At 41.7% G+C, this 14,041-nt stretch overlaps 1 long non-coding RNA gene across 1 annotated transcript; it reads left to right on the plus strand.

Annotated features, from left to right (window-relative positions):
- Window positions 1–542: 542 nt before the first annotated feature.
- LOC141726837 (uncharacterized) lies at window positions 543–4,288 on the plus strand. Its single transcript, XR_012577801.1, has 2 exons — window positions 543–1,099; window positions 2,220–4,288. It is a non-coding gene; the product is annotated as an uncharacterized LOC141726837 (long non-coding RNA).
- The last annotated feature ends 9,753 nt before the right edge of the window (window positions 4,289–14,041 follow it).

Here is a 14,041-nt window from a genome sequence, read left to right on the forward strand (position 1 = left end):
AACTGTATAAGAACTCCCTGCGCAAAGCAGCATTTGTGAACCGAGGGGGAGACTGACATTTTGGAAGTCAGATCCAGGTTCACCCAGCGCCGAACCCGGGCTCGACGCTGACTCTTTGGCTGTGGTGGTTTGTGATGAACGAAATTCGGTCTTGCAGACAAATTAATAAATCTTTGCTAAATTTTCTTATAAGTTTGGCTCTTGATTTGATCATTTATAACAGTAACCCAATCATCTCATTATCTATCTATAGCAATCAGACTCTCAGAAGTAATTTGGCCAACTTATGAATTAGACAACAATGAGATGTGGCCTGATTTTGGCAGTTTAGATAAGGAATTAATATCAAATTTGATGTCTCACATATGCCAAGACCAGTATTTCAGAGAATTAGAGTATGCTAGGCTTTTTATGCTTTTATCACGTAAGGAAAAACTGCTAGGACCTAAGAAAGAACATCATGTGATGCTTTTAAGACAGAAGGGGGAAAAGGATGAAAAGAAAGAGCTCGGTCTCAGCCCACTGTGTGGGGGGGTGTGGGGAGGAGGTGGAACCAGATTTGGTGGCTCCTGCTCCGAGGGCGGGGACGCCTGCGGTTCCAGCCCCACCCCCGCCGCCACCGCCGTCAGAGGCAGCCGGGGGCAAGAGTGCGGCTTTAGCGATACCCCCGCCGATAAAAGAGGAGGGGGAATGAAAGAGGGATTTTTATGGGCCACTGCCCCCCTCTCGGGAGACGGCGGTGCTAGCGAAAGCGGATCCACCGGCTTCGCTCTGGCTGCCTCTTCCCCCTTCCCCTCCTTCCCCACGCCTCCGCGGTGCCTCTCGGGTTGCGAGGGAGGCGGAAGGGCAACTCCTGCGCCCAGAAATGGCGCCGCCGGAAGCTGACGTGTGTGCGTTCTTCTGGCCGTTCTACCCTTTTCCCCCTCCCCCCTCTCCGCCGATTCTTCCCGAGTCGGGAGGAGCTAGGCAGGGGAGGACAGCCATCCTATGCAGCCAACGGCACTGCCTCTAGAGGTGAAGCTGGAGGGCAGAGCTTCCGATCGAGAGGGCGGAGAGGGGACCTACCACCAAGGGGACGACATCTCTGCCACTCTCAGAGGTAACAATGTGTGCTCGAGTTTCTATGACAACACCGTTCGCTTGGGAACAGGCTCAGGAGATGACGTCTCACCTGGCCGAGCCAGACCAGCTGAGGCTGACTGGTTTTCATGGCGTAGCAGGTCCTGTCGAGCGGAAACGGACAGTAGTATTAATTCAGGTAGCTCCTCTGGAGAGGAGGATGGGGGAACAGCTGTTTTGATCAGACGGACAAGGAGAAGAATAGCACGAAGGGCCATAAGAGAGCAAAGCCCTATAGCCAGTCGTACCACATCTTAAAGTGGAGAACCAGTTTTACAAGCCCCTTTGAGACAGGCAGTCGGTAACCAGGAGCCTATATATATAAAAGTCCCATACTATCTTGCAGAGTTGATCAGTGGAAGACCCCTGTTGAAAAATATAAAGAAAATCCAGATAGAGTAGCCAATTTGGTTGCAAGGGCTATTAAGACACAGAACCCTGACTGAAGTGATTTGAAATCTATGATGGACACATTGCTTGATCAAACTGAGAGATGGTTAATAAAGCTATTATAGCTTCTGTAGAGGCACAAATAGTAGGTTGATCTGGATAATTATTTTAAAGGGTTAAGATTTTAGCTGAAGGATAGAACCAATTCATATTGAAGTTAGATACACCAATGATAGGTTAATGATTATTAGTTGCTTAAGCTAAAGCTAATTGTTATGTTAGGAGCTCATTTATACAAGGAAGTGGAGCAAGTGAACCATTATAGGAAGATGTTGCAGTGTGTTGCAATTTCCTGTTTTAAACTTCCCAGCCCCTTCCCAGGTGTGGCAATACCTCTCTCCCTTCCCCCTCGCCCCCTTGCTGAGTGAGTTCTGTCAATCAGGCTTAACATTCCAGCAAGGTATCGTGTGGTTGGTCAAGTTCAAAGGATGCAATTCAGGCCTGGGGGTCATTGGCCTGTCTAGGTGTCCCTTGTCCCCTGAGACCCTCTTCCTCCCACCTGATTGGTGCTCACCTGTCCCTTCCCCTCCCCCTGTCCCTGAGCTTAAAAAGTCACTTAGACCATGTGCTTGCTATTCTGTTGGAGCTGTTATCTAAGATTCAGACCTCTGTGACCATGGAATAAACTCTGGATATTAACCCTCTGGCAGAATCCGTCTCCTTTCTCTTCACCTCGCCTAAGGACCTTCACCAGAGGTAAAAACTGAGCCTTCTACAAGCCTGGGCTTGGATTCTAGTGCCTAGCTGCGATTCCCAGCCGGCCAGAGGTGTCTCTGTGTAAAATACCACAGCAGTTACTTCCGGCCAAGAAGCTAAGGCTCAGAACAGCCCAGGCATGTTCCACCTGGAAATATTGGGATCTTATTCCAATAGGAAGATACTGAAACCAGCAGAACAATGCCCAGCACCTGGACTCTGTGTCAATCCATCATGAAGCAGGGGGCCTTGGATCGTGCCAGAGGGTCACAGAGACCTGATGAAGACATTCCTGACTTCATCCCTGTGACCACTGACCCAATTTGAGACCACTGACCCAATTCAAGAGAAGAATTGCGGGTGCATGAAAGACTAATAATCTCATTTTAATACAAAGCGAGGATAGGAGGTGCTGGGGTTGTGCATATTTATTATTTTGGGAAATAAATAGAAAGCCAAAATCCTTGGGCAGTGCAGTCACGCATTTCGGGAACATTCACACCCCCTCCCCCTGTGCCGCCCGCCGGTGTAATAAACATATGTGGCGGTTTCAGCTTGAAATCGGGTGGAAACACTAATTCACTAATTTTGTGTAGTGGTTTTGGTTTGCCAAATTAAGATTTCTCCAATTCTGAAATTTTCTCGGCCAACGCACCAAAGAATATGGCGGGTTCAGTGCTGGCTAATCACCAATATACTCACTTCTTGCTGTGAGATAGGGTTAGGAGAAAGGCAAAGGAGGCTCCAAACTTCAAAAGGGTATAAAGAAGATTTTATTGAAAGTAACTAGAAGGAAAAAAAATAGTAAGAATCAAAACAAAATCTCCAGAACACTTCTCTTCCCCCACAACCTTTTCTTTCCCACTGACAATGTAAAGAAACTACAGCCAAGATTTCCAGTCAGTTTACCACTTCTAAAATAGCCTTTCTTCAGTTCACTGTGGGAGAGAAGTCCCTCTTTTTAAGGTTATGGAGACTTATTCACAAGAGGAAAAAACAGTTTTCTTGTGGCTCTCAATTTCATCATGAATAGCAGCTGCCCGGAGAACTCTGCCATTGTGAAATTTTTTCTATTACCACAAGCCTTCCCACAGTTTGTCGATGGGCCATGTCGACTTATGGAGTATTGTTTTAAAGATGAGCTGTTCAAAGTCAGAAGTCCTCATTATCTATTTCTAAAATTATCATCTCTGGGAACAGAAATCTTCTTCTTCTTCTCCTAGAAGCACAGGACTACTCTTGTCACTGTTTCTGTTCAAACTTCTCATGGGTTCACAGCTATTTCAACATCTGCTTATCTTAGCATGGAGGCTTTTGCTTGATATTAATTTGAACACTTTCATCTCCCCATAGTTTCATGCATTATAAAGAAAAAGAGTCCTTTCTCCATAGCTTACAAGAAGATTTCAGTTCTAAAACAAGGTATCTCCTCCTCCCTCCCATCTGGGACTTAACTTCTTCTTCATTGACCTTAATGTCTGTCCTAAGGTGATGTTATGATGCTTGTATCCCCATTCGTGTGTTCTGTTTATGCTGGATATTATGTTCTGTGCCTTCAAGACTGGCTCTGAAGAGTGAAAGTTTTGTTTTGGTTTCTTATCAGCCTGCTCCTCCACGGCTGGCGGGACACAGATGGGGCAGTACATAGTGCTGCTTTTGCTTGTTTTTGCTTTTGCTTTTCGCTTTTGCTCTTGCTCTTGCTTCTGCTTTGATTCTGCTTGCTCTTGCTTCTGCTCATTAGCTAGTTTAGTTAAACAGTCCAAATTTCTTCCTGGACTGTTTCTCATTTCCTTTTTTGGACCTACTCGAACCTGCTCCGAACTGGGACCTGGGACTGCACCTTGTGGCCTGCAGCAGCTGCCCCAGCACCGGAGGGACTGATAACAGAGCGACCACCCCCAAGAGAGACTTTCTGAATTTGTCATCTTTTTCAGAGTGGTGAAAGAGTGATGTCATCCGGTATTGTTCATTTTGTGTGCTGGGGGGTGCTGTGCCTGTTAAATAAACAGGTTCTTTCCACTTCTCTCTGAGGAATTCTTCCCGAACTGGTTGGGGGGAGGGGCCGTGTGGGTTTGCTTTCTGGAGGGGCCCCCTTTGAAGATTCTCTCCCAAATTTGCCCTAAACCAGGACAATGTCTTTATGCTGTTCTTTTACATGCTTGCATCCTCGAGAGAGGATTGAAGCACTGAAATAGTTAACATCATGTATGTGAAAAACGCCAATCACTTGTTTTTAAAATTTTTAAAAGTTTAATAGTAATAAAATGGTTATAAGCATAGTCATACAATTGGAGTAATAATAATTTGGACAATTTGAATTAGGACAATAGCAGACAACAAATACAAAGAGTTACTGATGTCTGGGTACCTTTTTCTGGGCAGCACGAGCCCAAAAAAGGACTCCCATTAACAAAGGATTAACCCTTAAAAGCAATAGCCTGTTGCATATTCATACACTTCATACATGATGCATAAATTCCATTCAAATAGAGGATTCTGTCTGGTCATTGTCAATCCTAACAGCGCCTTTGAGGCGGGAAGAAGTTTGTTTTTTCTGATAAGAGGGCCATAAATTCTTCTTCTCTGAAAGATTTAGGTGTCCTGTGGCTGCTATCTTGCTGCGAGTCCTTTCTTTTTTAAAAAAAAGTATCCTACATAGCATAGTTTCTATTTTAACAATTTTTATAACCTAAAACTATATTTAACACAGTACTTAAGAGAATTAACTCAGCATTACTTTCTAACACAACACATATAATATTCATTTTAATATTTGTGAAAAGCCAATCATTAAATACATGCATTTTTCACAATGTATATGCTCTTCAACTGACCCCGGTCGAGCTGAGCTGAGTGCTCTAGATGTCAGCAAGGAGAGGCAACTGGGAGGCTGAGATCTGAGATCTAATCAGCCAGGCCAGAACTCAGCAGCAGCACAGCAGCACGCCAGGATTGGAGGGGGGGAGGGAGGGTGGCCTCCTTCCCCCTGCCTGATGGTTGCGGGCAACTTTCGCGAGAGTGAAATCTTGGCACCGACCCGGGGCACAGTCGGTGCGGCTGGGCCCCGGGCTGAAGAGTTGTAGACAGCAGCTAGATGTTAGCAAGGTCACCTCTATCCGGCCTGCAGTACCCCCTCTCCCTGCCCGGTGGGCCCGGCCTGGCCCAGCCCGGGACGGACCCCGCCCAGAGGTGTTACTTCCTTCCTGACCAGAAAAGAAAGAAAAAGTTCCCGGGGTTTTTCGTCTTTAACACGTGTGTTTCACAGTGGCATGTTCAGCTTTTCAGTAGTTCCACAAACTGTCAGTTACACAAAAAGCTTTGCATCACTTCCCTGAATTTCCTCCCATTCCAAACTAAGACAACATAACACTTTCTAACTTTGACTAGTTAGAGAGTCTTTGAACGTGATTTTCGGTTTTAACAATTCAGATCTATTCAGGGCACAGTTAGGAAGGTTTTCCTATTGGATGATTCAGGGTGGGATGCTAATGTGCCGGAACAGATAGTAAGGCTAAAACAATACCAGAATTTCATGGTGTATGGGTTAAGACATGGTGTCCCTAAAGCTCTAAATTGGTCAAAACTTTACAAAATAAAGCAAAATCAAGATGGATCTGCCACTGATTTTTTAAATAGGCTGAGAGAAGCTACAATCAAATATACAAACCTAGATCCTGATTCAACTGAAGGGAAATCTCATCTAACCCTCCTGTTCGCAGGTCAAGTTATGAATGATATAAGAAGAAAGCTGCAAAAATTAGGGTTCAGGACATGAGTTGATTATTATAGGTAGCCTGGAGGGTGTATCGGGACTGAGACCCAATTGACAAAGCTAGTCGCCAACCTAGTAAAAAGGTTATTCAGGAGAAGTCACCCAAGAGAACTTCTTCCCTTCTGGACAAAGATCAGAGTGCCTTTTGCAAGAAAAAGGGACATTAGACAAATGACTGGCCGATGTTGAAGAAATCCCCAGTCCCCCAACTCACTGTGGGACAGGACTCAGAGTGATGGCGACCAAAGGTCTTTCCCCCAGCAGAGCCTTTGGTTATAGCTAAGCTGGGGAAAGACGACACTGAATTTTGAAAGGTACTGAAGCAGTGTATTTTGTGTTAAATACTTTAGAGAAGAAACTGAGTCAAGATACTGTACATGTTAGGGTGACAGGGGTGGGTGAAACACGGCCTTTCTTCCAACCTTTAAAATTCAAACTGGGGAAGCACTGGGTAACTCATCAATTCCTTTATATGCCTAACTCCCCTAAGCCATTGTGGGGGAAGGATTTACTGGAGAAACTTAATTAAATTTAAAAAGGGAAAGGGTGTATGAGTTATAATTCCTGAATCTAAATTTGTCAAAGTTGCTGCACTTTTTATACAGGAAAAATGTGGTGAAACCCCCATTTTAAAATTCAGAAAATGCTGTCAACCCAATAGTGTGGGCCAGTGATGTTTCAGGAAGATCCAAACAAGCAAAACCAGTGAGTATTGCACTCAAACCAGGAGTCACACTGGTAAGGCAAAAGCAATACTCTTTGAAATTAAAAAGCCATAGGAGATTGGCATCTATAATAGAAAAATTCCCCCAACATGGGTTATTAGTGCAGTGTAAGTCTAGGTGTAAGACATACATCGTTTAAGACAGCTGATGGTAAGAGTTATTGATTAGTGCAAGATTTAAGAGTAATTAACAAAATTACAGAGGACATACACCCAGTTGTAGCAAACCCCTACAGCCTTTTGATCACACTGACAGATGAATTAGGGTGGTTTACTGTCACAGACTTGAATGATGCCTTTTTCTGCATTCCTGTGCATAAAAACAGCCAAGAGCTCTTTGCTTTTGAAGGGAAAATCCCAAAACAGGGAGGAAAAGTTAGCTTGCTTGGACAGTCCTACCGCAGGGTTTCAATAATAGCCCAGCAATATTTGGAAACCAGCTAGCAAAGGAATTGAAAGACTGGAGGAGACAAGAGCCATGAGGGGTTATTCTTGAACATGTTGATGACATCTTGATTGCAGCTAAAACACGAGATGACTGCATCCAACGTACTGTAAATTTGTTAAACTTTTTGGGACTTAGTGGGTACAGAGTTTCCAAAGACAAGGCACAGATTGCCAAGGAAGCAGTAGTTTATTTGGGGCTTGAGATCTTCCCTGGACACTGACAGTTCAGCAAAGAATGGAAAGAAGCCATCTGTTGACACCCAGAGCCCCACACCATAAGAGAGATGCAAGCTTTCCTGGGAATGGTAGGTTGGTGTCATTTATGGTACTACACTTGTATATGTATACAATGATTACCAAGAAAATTAAAAATTCTTATTAGAAATATTATAACAACAGGGTATAATATTAAATTCAAAGTGTCCATGGTAGTTGGGAACAATCCAAATGAATCATCCTTTCATGATGTTACCAGCTTGCGTAGACCAGGATTTTTCCCTTTCCCTTAGTCTTAAAACTGTAGAAATGATGTGATGTAAACCAGGATCCAGGAAAAAGGGTGTATGGAGCCTGTTTTTCAGTTGCAGTGATTGGAAGAGTTCAGCAGATTGGTCAGCAACTTCCTTCACTTTCAATCATGCTTCTTAATACAATTCTTTAGTTAAGTTCAGTATTAACAAATATAGGAATTTTACTACACAATAACAATAGTCTGGTTGCCTCAGGGAGAATCAAAGGTAAAATGAAATCAAATTGTTCCTACCTACTCAGCATATTACTCCAGTCAGGGTCCTACGTTTGGACCAAATACCTTCCCAATTTTATCAAATCTTTCATTGGTTTCCAAACCCAAAGGTTCTTTCTTTCTCTCTTTCTTCAGTTCTTTCTCCCTTTCTCCAGGAGCCATCAGAAGTTTAGCATTCCTTGTTTTGTACAATCATGCTTCATACATTGTTTCCCATTACTACATGCACTTCCTTCAATTATAGTAATTTTATACCTTGCTCTGAAGATGTATGCAAATCTGATTCCACAATTATATGAAATGTTGTGCGAGCTTCCAAGCTGAATTTAGGGAGGAATCTTCTCTGCCCACTGTGGCAACCACAGAAAAACCCCACAAACATTCCAAAGCAATGCTTGCAGAAAATTCATAAATATACTGCAAAACTAAAACATATACAAATATTCATCAAAATAATTGAAAACTTCTCTTATTCAGATTATCTAGTACTCTAATAATGCTGATCAAGATTCCTAACACTATGTGAAAAGATTTAAGTTAGAGTAACCATCCATCCTTTTGAGACCTTTTCAGAAAAAATGTTTCTTGTCAGATCTACGCATCTTGTTCCATCCTATTTTGCAGATTTGGAATAGAATCCACACACAAAGCATTAATGTCAGAACTATTATCATTACGTCAATCAGTTTTCTTACAATCACATTTAAATTTGGAATCCATGATGTTATCCAACCAAATATATCTTCCCCTAGATTTTTTCTATTTTGTGAAAGATTCCAGTGTTCATTCTAATTTCTTTCAAATCTGTCTGTATTCTCAGTCTGATCTATGTATACACAGCAGCTAGTGTTGATAACTGCGCACAACCCACCTTTGGAAGCCAAAAGCAAATCCAAAGACATTCGGTTTTGCTTGACTACCTTTGAGAGGCTGGTAACTTCTTGTTGCATTGATTGCATTGTTTGTCTGATTTTCTATTTGTTTGAATACTCCAGATATATTCACTATCGCCTTTTCTAATTCAGGCACTCCTAACCATGGTAGGAACCCTCTCACAAATCTGTGGAATCCAGAGGATCTCTCAACCAAGGGATTCAAATTTTGCTTTTATCTTGTTATAAAAGATCATAAGTGTCCTCTGGGGAGTTCTGATTTATCAGTTATATCTATCTCTGAGACTACATTTCCAATGGTGCATATTACTTGCCATTTAGGGGGTAGAGCTTTTCTAGTTTGATTTCTACAAAGCCAATAGTATCCCATATTGTCTGGAACAGGCCATCAATAAATATTTTAAATGCCTATTCCTGTTACATCCAAATATAAATGACACTTGGGATAATCTCCTACCATTATTCCTTGGTTACACTCTGGTAATTACATGTTTTGGTGTAAAGTCATCCCTGGTCCCTTTAGGCATCTGTGAACACAGGAGGTTTCAACAGCTACTATATCTATTATCAGGATTTGTTGGTCTATGGAGGTTTGGACTGCCTTCCCTTCCAAAAAGAGCATCATTCCAGTGGGAGGAATACCGTTGGAAAATATGTTTGCTGTTGGAATTCCCATCATCTGAACACTTTCATCTGAATGAGTAGGAAACTGAGAACAAATCCAACAGTTACTGCAGTTTGTTATAAAAGTCTCACAGCTTGCATCAGCTTTAGGTGTGAATTTCTCTTCCAAGGGTCAGATAGTATTTGTTCTATGTGTGTTATATGAGAGCGGCCCTTAAGAAAAATGACATTGCTCTCCTATCTTTTATAATCATTAGTTGCAAGGGTTTTTTGGATGGCTGACAAATCCAGGTGAGAACAGCCATGCTACAGTATTGAAAATATTGGCCGGTAAACATAAAAAGGTAAACTATACAATGATTGTATTTTTAGAGTTTCTGATTTTCTTGCAGCTTAAGCTACAGCAGATTTATTAGTTACTGTGCTGTCCAGTATGGTTCCTCTGTGTCTGGAACTGGCTTTATTCGCTTATAGGAGGTTTTTAGGAGTCTCTGCCCATAGTTCCCACAGCCATGTAGGCAATCAAAAGTCCTTTCCACTGCTGCTTGAACATCTCCTTGTCTCATATCTGGATATACACTGTTTCACTGTTTTCTTTCTGGTGAAGATATACTTGAACATCCAAGGTTATTAAATAAGCTAAAAAAACCAACTTATACAATGATAAGAGTAGTTCAGAATGTGGGAAATATCCATCGGGAACTGATACTCTGTTGATGGCCATTAGAGTCAGTAGCCACCCAGGCTAATGGTCCTCAAGTGTTTGTTAGTCGTAGGTACAATCCCAATTTGGGGTAATTTGACAATGACTGGTTGGCATGAGCTTTGACCCATCTTATCTGGATTTGTCAGGATTGAGCCTGTAACAACAGCCATTTCCAATGTTCTTTCTGCCAAACCTCTTTCCCTTCATTGCCAATTTACACTTCCACTGACACAATCATTGTGTGGCACCAGCCCAGACTGCATAAAAATCAACATACACCATCCTTGCTTTCTCCTTTACTGCCAGCAACACAGCTTTTAACGGTCCCACCTGCGCACTTCCTATTCCTTCTTCTACTAGTTCCACTCCTGTTTCAGCATTAAGAGCAACTGCCCTGTGCTTCCATTTACCATCAGTGGGTTTGGATGAGGCATCAGTGAATCAGACATCTTCAACTACAGAGTCTGAGGTAAATGCAGAGGTATCCAGTATAGGACTAGGTTTATTTGGCTGCTCTAAAGCTACCCTCTCTTTTCTATGCCAAACTGCCATCCATTTGTTTGCAGTTGCCTGCAGTGTAGCAGTGAGGTTTGCAATATTTGCGACAGCCGCAGTGAAATGTGCCATGTAAGCATTAAGCCTTTGATAATCAATTGTTAAACATCAGCTCCTGTCTGTTTTTTTGTTTTTCACTAGCCAAGCAGATTTTAGAACTGTAAGCAGAATGCATCTAAAATACAGTGCCTTTTGTTTCTAAATTTTTAATTACATCAAAACAGATTTTAGCAGTGTAACAGATAATACTTTTTCATAAAAGCCAGTTAAACAATTTCAATTTTTAAAACTTAGGTTTAGTTTTTCAGCTTCCCTAGGAGTAATTAAAGAGGTTTCAATGAACTTCAAAGATTGTCTTTCTGCTCCTACAGCCAGATAAACAGAGGGGCTATTCTTATCAGAAAACCATTATGCAGGAATGCACCAGCTGGGCCCCAAAGTTCAACCAGCACTTAAGGTTTGTTTTCTTTTTCCTGCTGTGTTGCAAAGTGTGAGAAATGACTGCTCACTTTAAAATTTTAAAGGTTTATTAAACCTTAACAAATACAACAAAGGACTGAATAAGGAAAAAGGACAGCATACTGTCTGTGACCAACTGCCAAAAGCTCATCTACAAAATGGCTGCTCCGCCTTTTATACACCTGGAGGGTTGCATTAGGCAACCCTGGCTCTTCCCAAAGTCTGTCAGTCAACTCTTCTTTGCCGTCCATTGGTGGAGACTACTTTCTTGCAACTTGATTGGAGGTCAGGTGTTGTTATGCCGCACAACCCTAGCAACAAACTTTCCCCATTCTCAACTGCCCCATGCAAGGGGCACATGTACACGCCTTTCTTCTACATGCCTCAGACAACCCAGGCTGTCCGGTGGCAACAATACAGAGGGGAGGAAGGGGACTATGGGGAGAACAGAGGACATCTAAACAACAAACTACAATAACAGAACCATACATTAATAAAACTTCTTTTAACTTACACACAATATTCATTCCCTAATTGCGAGAGCCAATCATCATATTACCTATCTATAACACAAAGGAATTGGAAGCAGGTTTTTTTCTCTCTGTAGAAGGTTTGAGCTTAAATCTGCCACTTCCCGCCCCCCCCCTCCCCCCTTTGCTTGCAAGACATTTCTCTGTATTCCCAAAGCCAAGGCAGTTCTCCATAGTCCATTTATCTTGGGTGGATTATGTTTAACAGCTCTCACCCATTTGTGGAGGGACGTTTTGTTTTTTGGGTGGGGATTGTGGGGTGTTTTAGTTGTTTTGGTTTTTTTGTTTTTTGGGTTTTTTTTTTAAGGCAGTTTCTACATTTCAACATTTGGGCTTCTTTCATGAAATTTCCAGCCCATTTCCGTTCTCATTTTAGAAAACAACATTATTTCAAGGTTCCGTTATGTAGCCATTTTTCTCCAGAATCTAGTTTATATTATGGCCACTATTTATGAAAATACTTCATCAAATTCTCCCTGGTAGCTGTTCCCCCAGGGGGCTCACCTTTTTTTTTCCCCCAGTGTCTCAAAATACAACCAAGTGGGGACTTCTTAGAATGTCCCCTTTAGATTGTCCTCTGACAATCGCTCTGACAGGGGACCACCCCCAAAATGTTACAATACAATACAAAACAATTACACAAATACGAAACAATTATCAATCAATAATAACAAAATCAAATACCAAATTCTGGACTACCAAATAATCCACCCACAGCACTGGAAAATCTGCACATCTTATGTGGGCAGGGTTCCTAGAAAGAATGCCTTATTAACAGGTGGGATCTTACCTGTGTCCCAGGCTGGACTGGGGATCTGTGGTCTCCTTCAGCAAAGTCCCAGTGCTGGCATGAAGATCCAGAGATCCCGGGATCCAGGGGAAATCAGTCAGATTGTCCCATCTGGGGTGCCAGTTCTGATACCGAAATCGGCCAGATAGAAACTAACACAGTTTTGAGTATTAGAAAGCAGGCATTCTTTATTACAGCATCCTGGACATGAGGAATTTTTCCTTTAATCTCGTGTAACCCGAGACAGACAAGTAAGGCTCTTTATTATACATGTTGTTTACATATTCTTCAGGCATCCACACTTGCTTGATATATATTCATTGTCCTGTTTTGCATATTCCAATCCTTATCAAAAGTCCTTATTTGGTTCTTGGGAGTCTCTTTTGGGGTCTCTGGTGGTCTGTTCCCCAAATTGTGGTGTCTTCTGGTTGACCTCTGGTTTTGAACATGCACAGTTTGTTTCTAGCAATTAGCAAGGTTGCTTTTATCTTATCTATGCCTCCAGAACTCAGTTTGCATTTCTCAGGACTTTCCAAGGCTGTTTTGTCATAGGATGTAGTAATGCATAATTTCTCTTATCAACTGGCTTCCCTTGATCAACTAGGTGGATAACCTTGTCATAACCATTTATCACTTTAGAGTTAAGGACCAAATAACTAAAATCCAAAGTGTTCTGCACCTATATTCATATTATTTTTGCCAAGGGATATGTACCACACTGTTTGCACTAAAATTTAAAGATCCATTTATCAGGCTTTTCAGTACCCACTCTTACTTACCAGCCTTCCCCCTCTTTGAAACTTCAATGAGCCTCAATGGAATTAATGCTCCTGAATTATTATGAATAAAGCTTAGTTTTGAATACAGGCTCCTATCCCACCTGTCAGCAATTTACACATGATACAGTTAATGATTTTATAGAACAATGAGAGATTTCTTGTTCCATACATTCTTCCTCAGATATATTGAGTTAAAATAAACAAGCCTTTGTGCAGATTAAAAAAGCAAATGAATGCAAGAGGGACCATCAGAATGACTAAGTACTAGTATCAGTATGGTTATCCTTCCTAAAATACTCTCACCCTGACAATATCACAAATCTGGATACATTCTCTCCAAATATCCAGTTCCAAGGTGCATTCACAAAACAAGCAAACAAAAAACCCATCCCCAAACTGAACAAGCTTTTTATTATGCAGTTGAGTTGATTTGACTTTAATACAAAAAGGTAGAAAAAATATAACTTTGATGATTTAAAACAGCTCCACAATTAAAAAAAATAAAATTCATCCTAGCACATGAAAGCCCAGAACATGCCCTTGCTCCCTTAGCAGAAGCATATATAGTGGCAGTCATAATTATTATGTATTAAACACCAGCAAAGATAGCTTCTTTCAAGTCAACATGTGCTGTGTGCTCTGTACTTTTCTTTTTCCTTGTGAAAGGTATGTATGGCATATATGACATTCATATTTGGATACAGACTCTGACAGCTCTGCCTAGGCCTTCTGGTGAAGATTTTAACAAAACA

The sequence above is a fragment of the Zonotrichia albicollis genome, chromosome W, assembly GCF_047830755.1.
Source record: "Zonotrichia albicollis isolate bZonAlb1 chromosome W, bZonAlb1.hap1, whole genome shotgun sequence".
Classification (NCBI taxonomy): Eukaryota; Metazoa; Chordata; class Aves; order Passeriformes; family Passerellidae; genus Zonotrichia; species Zonotrichia albicollis.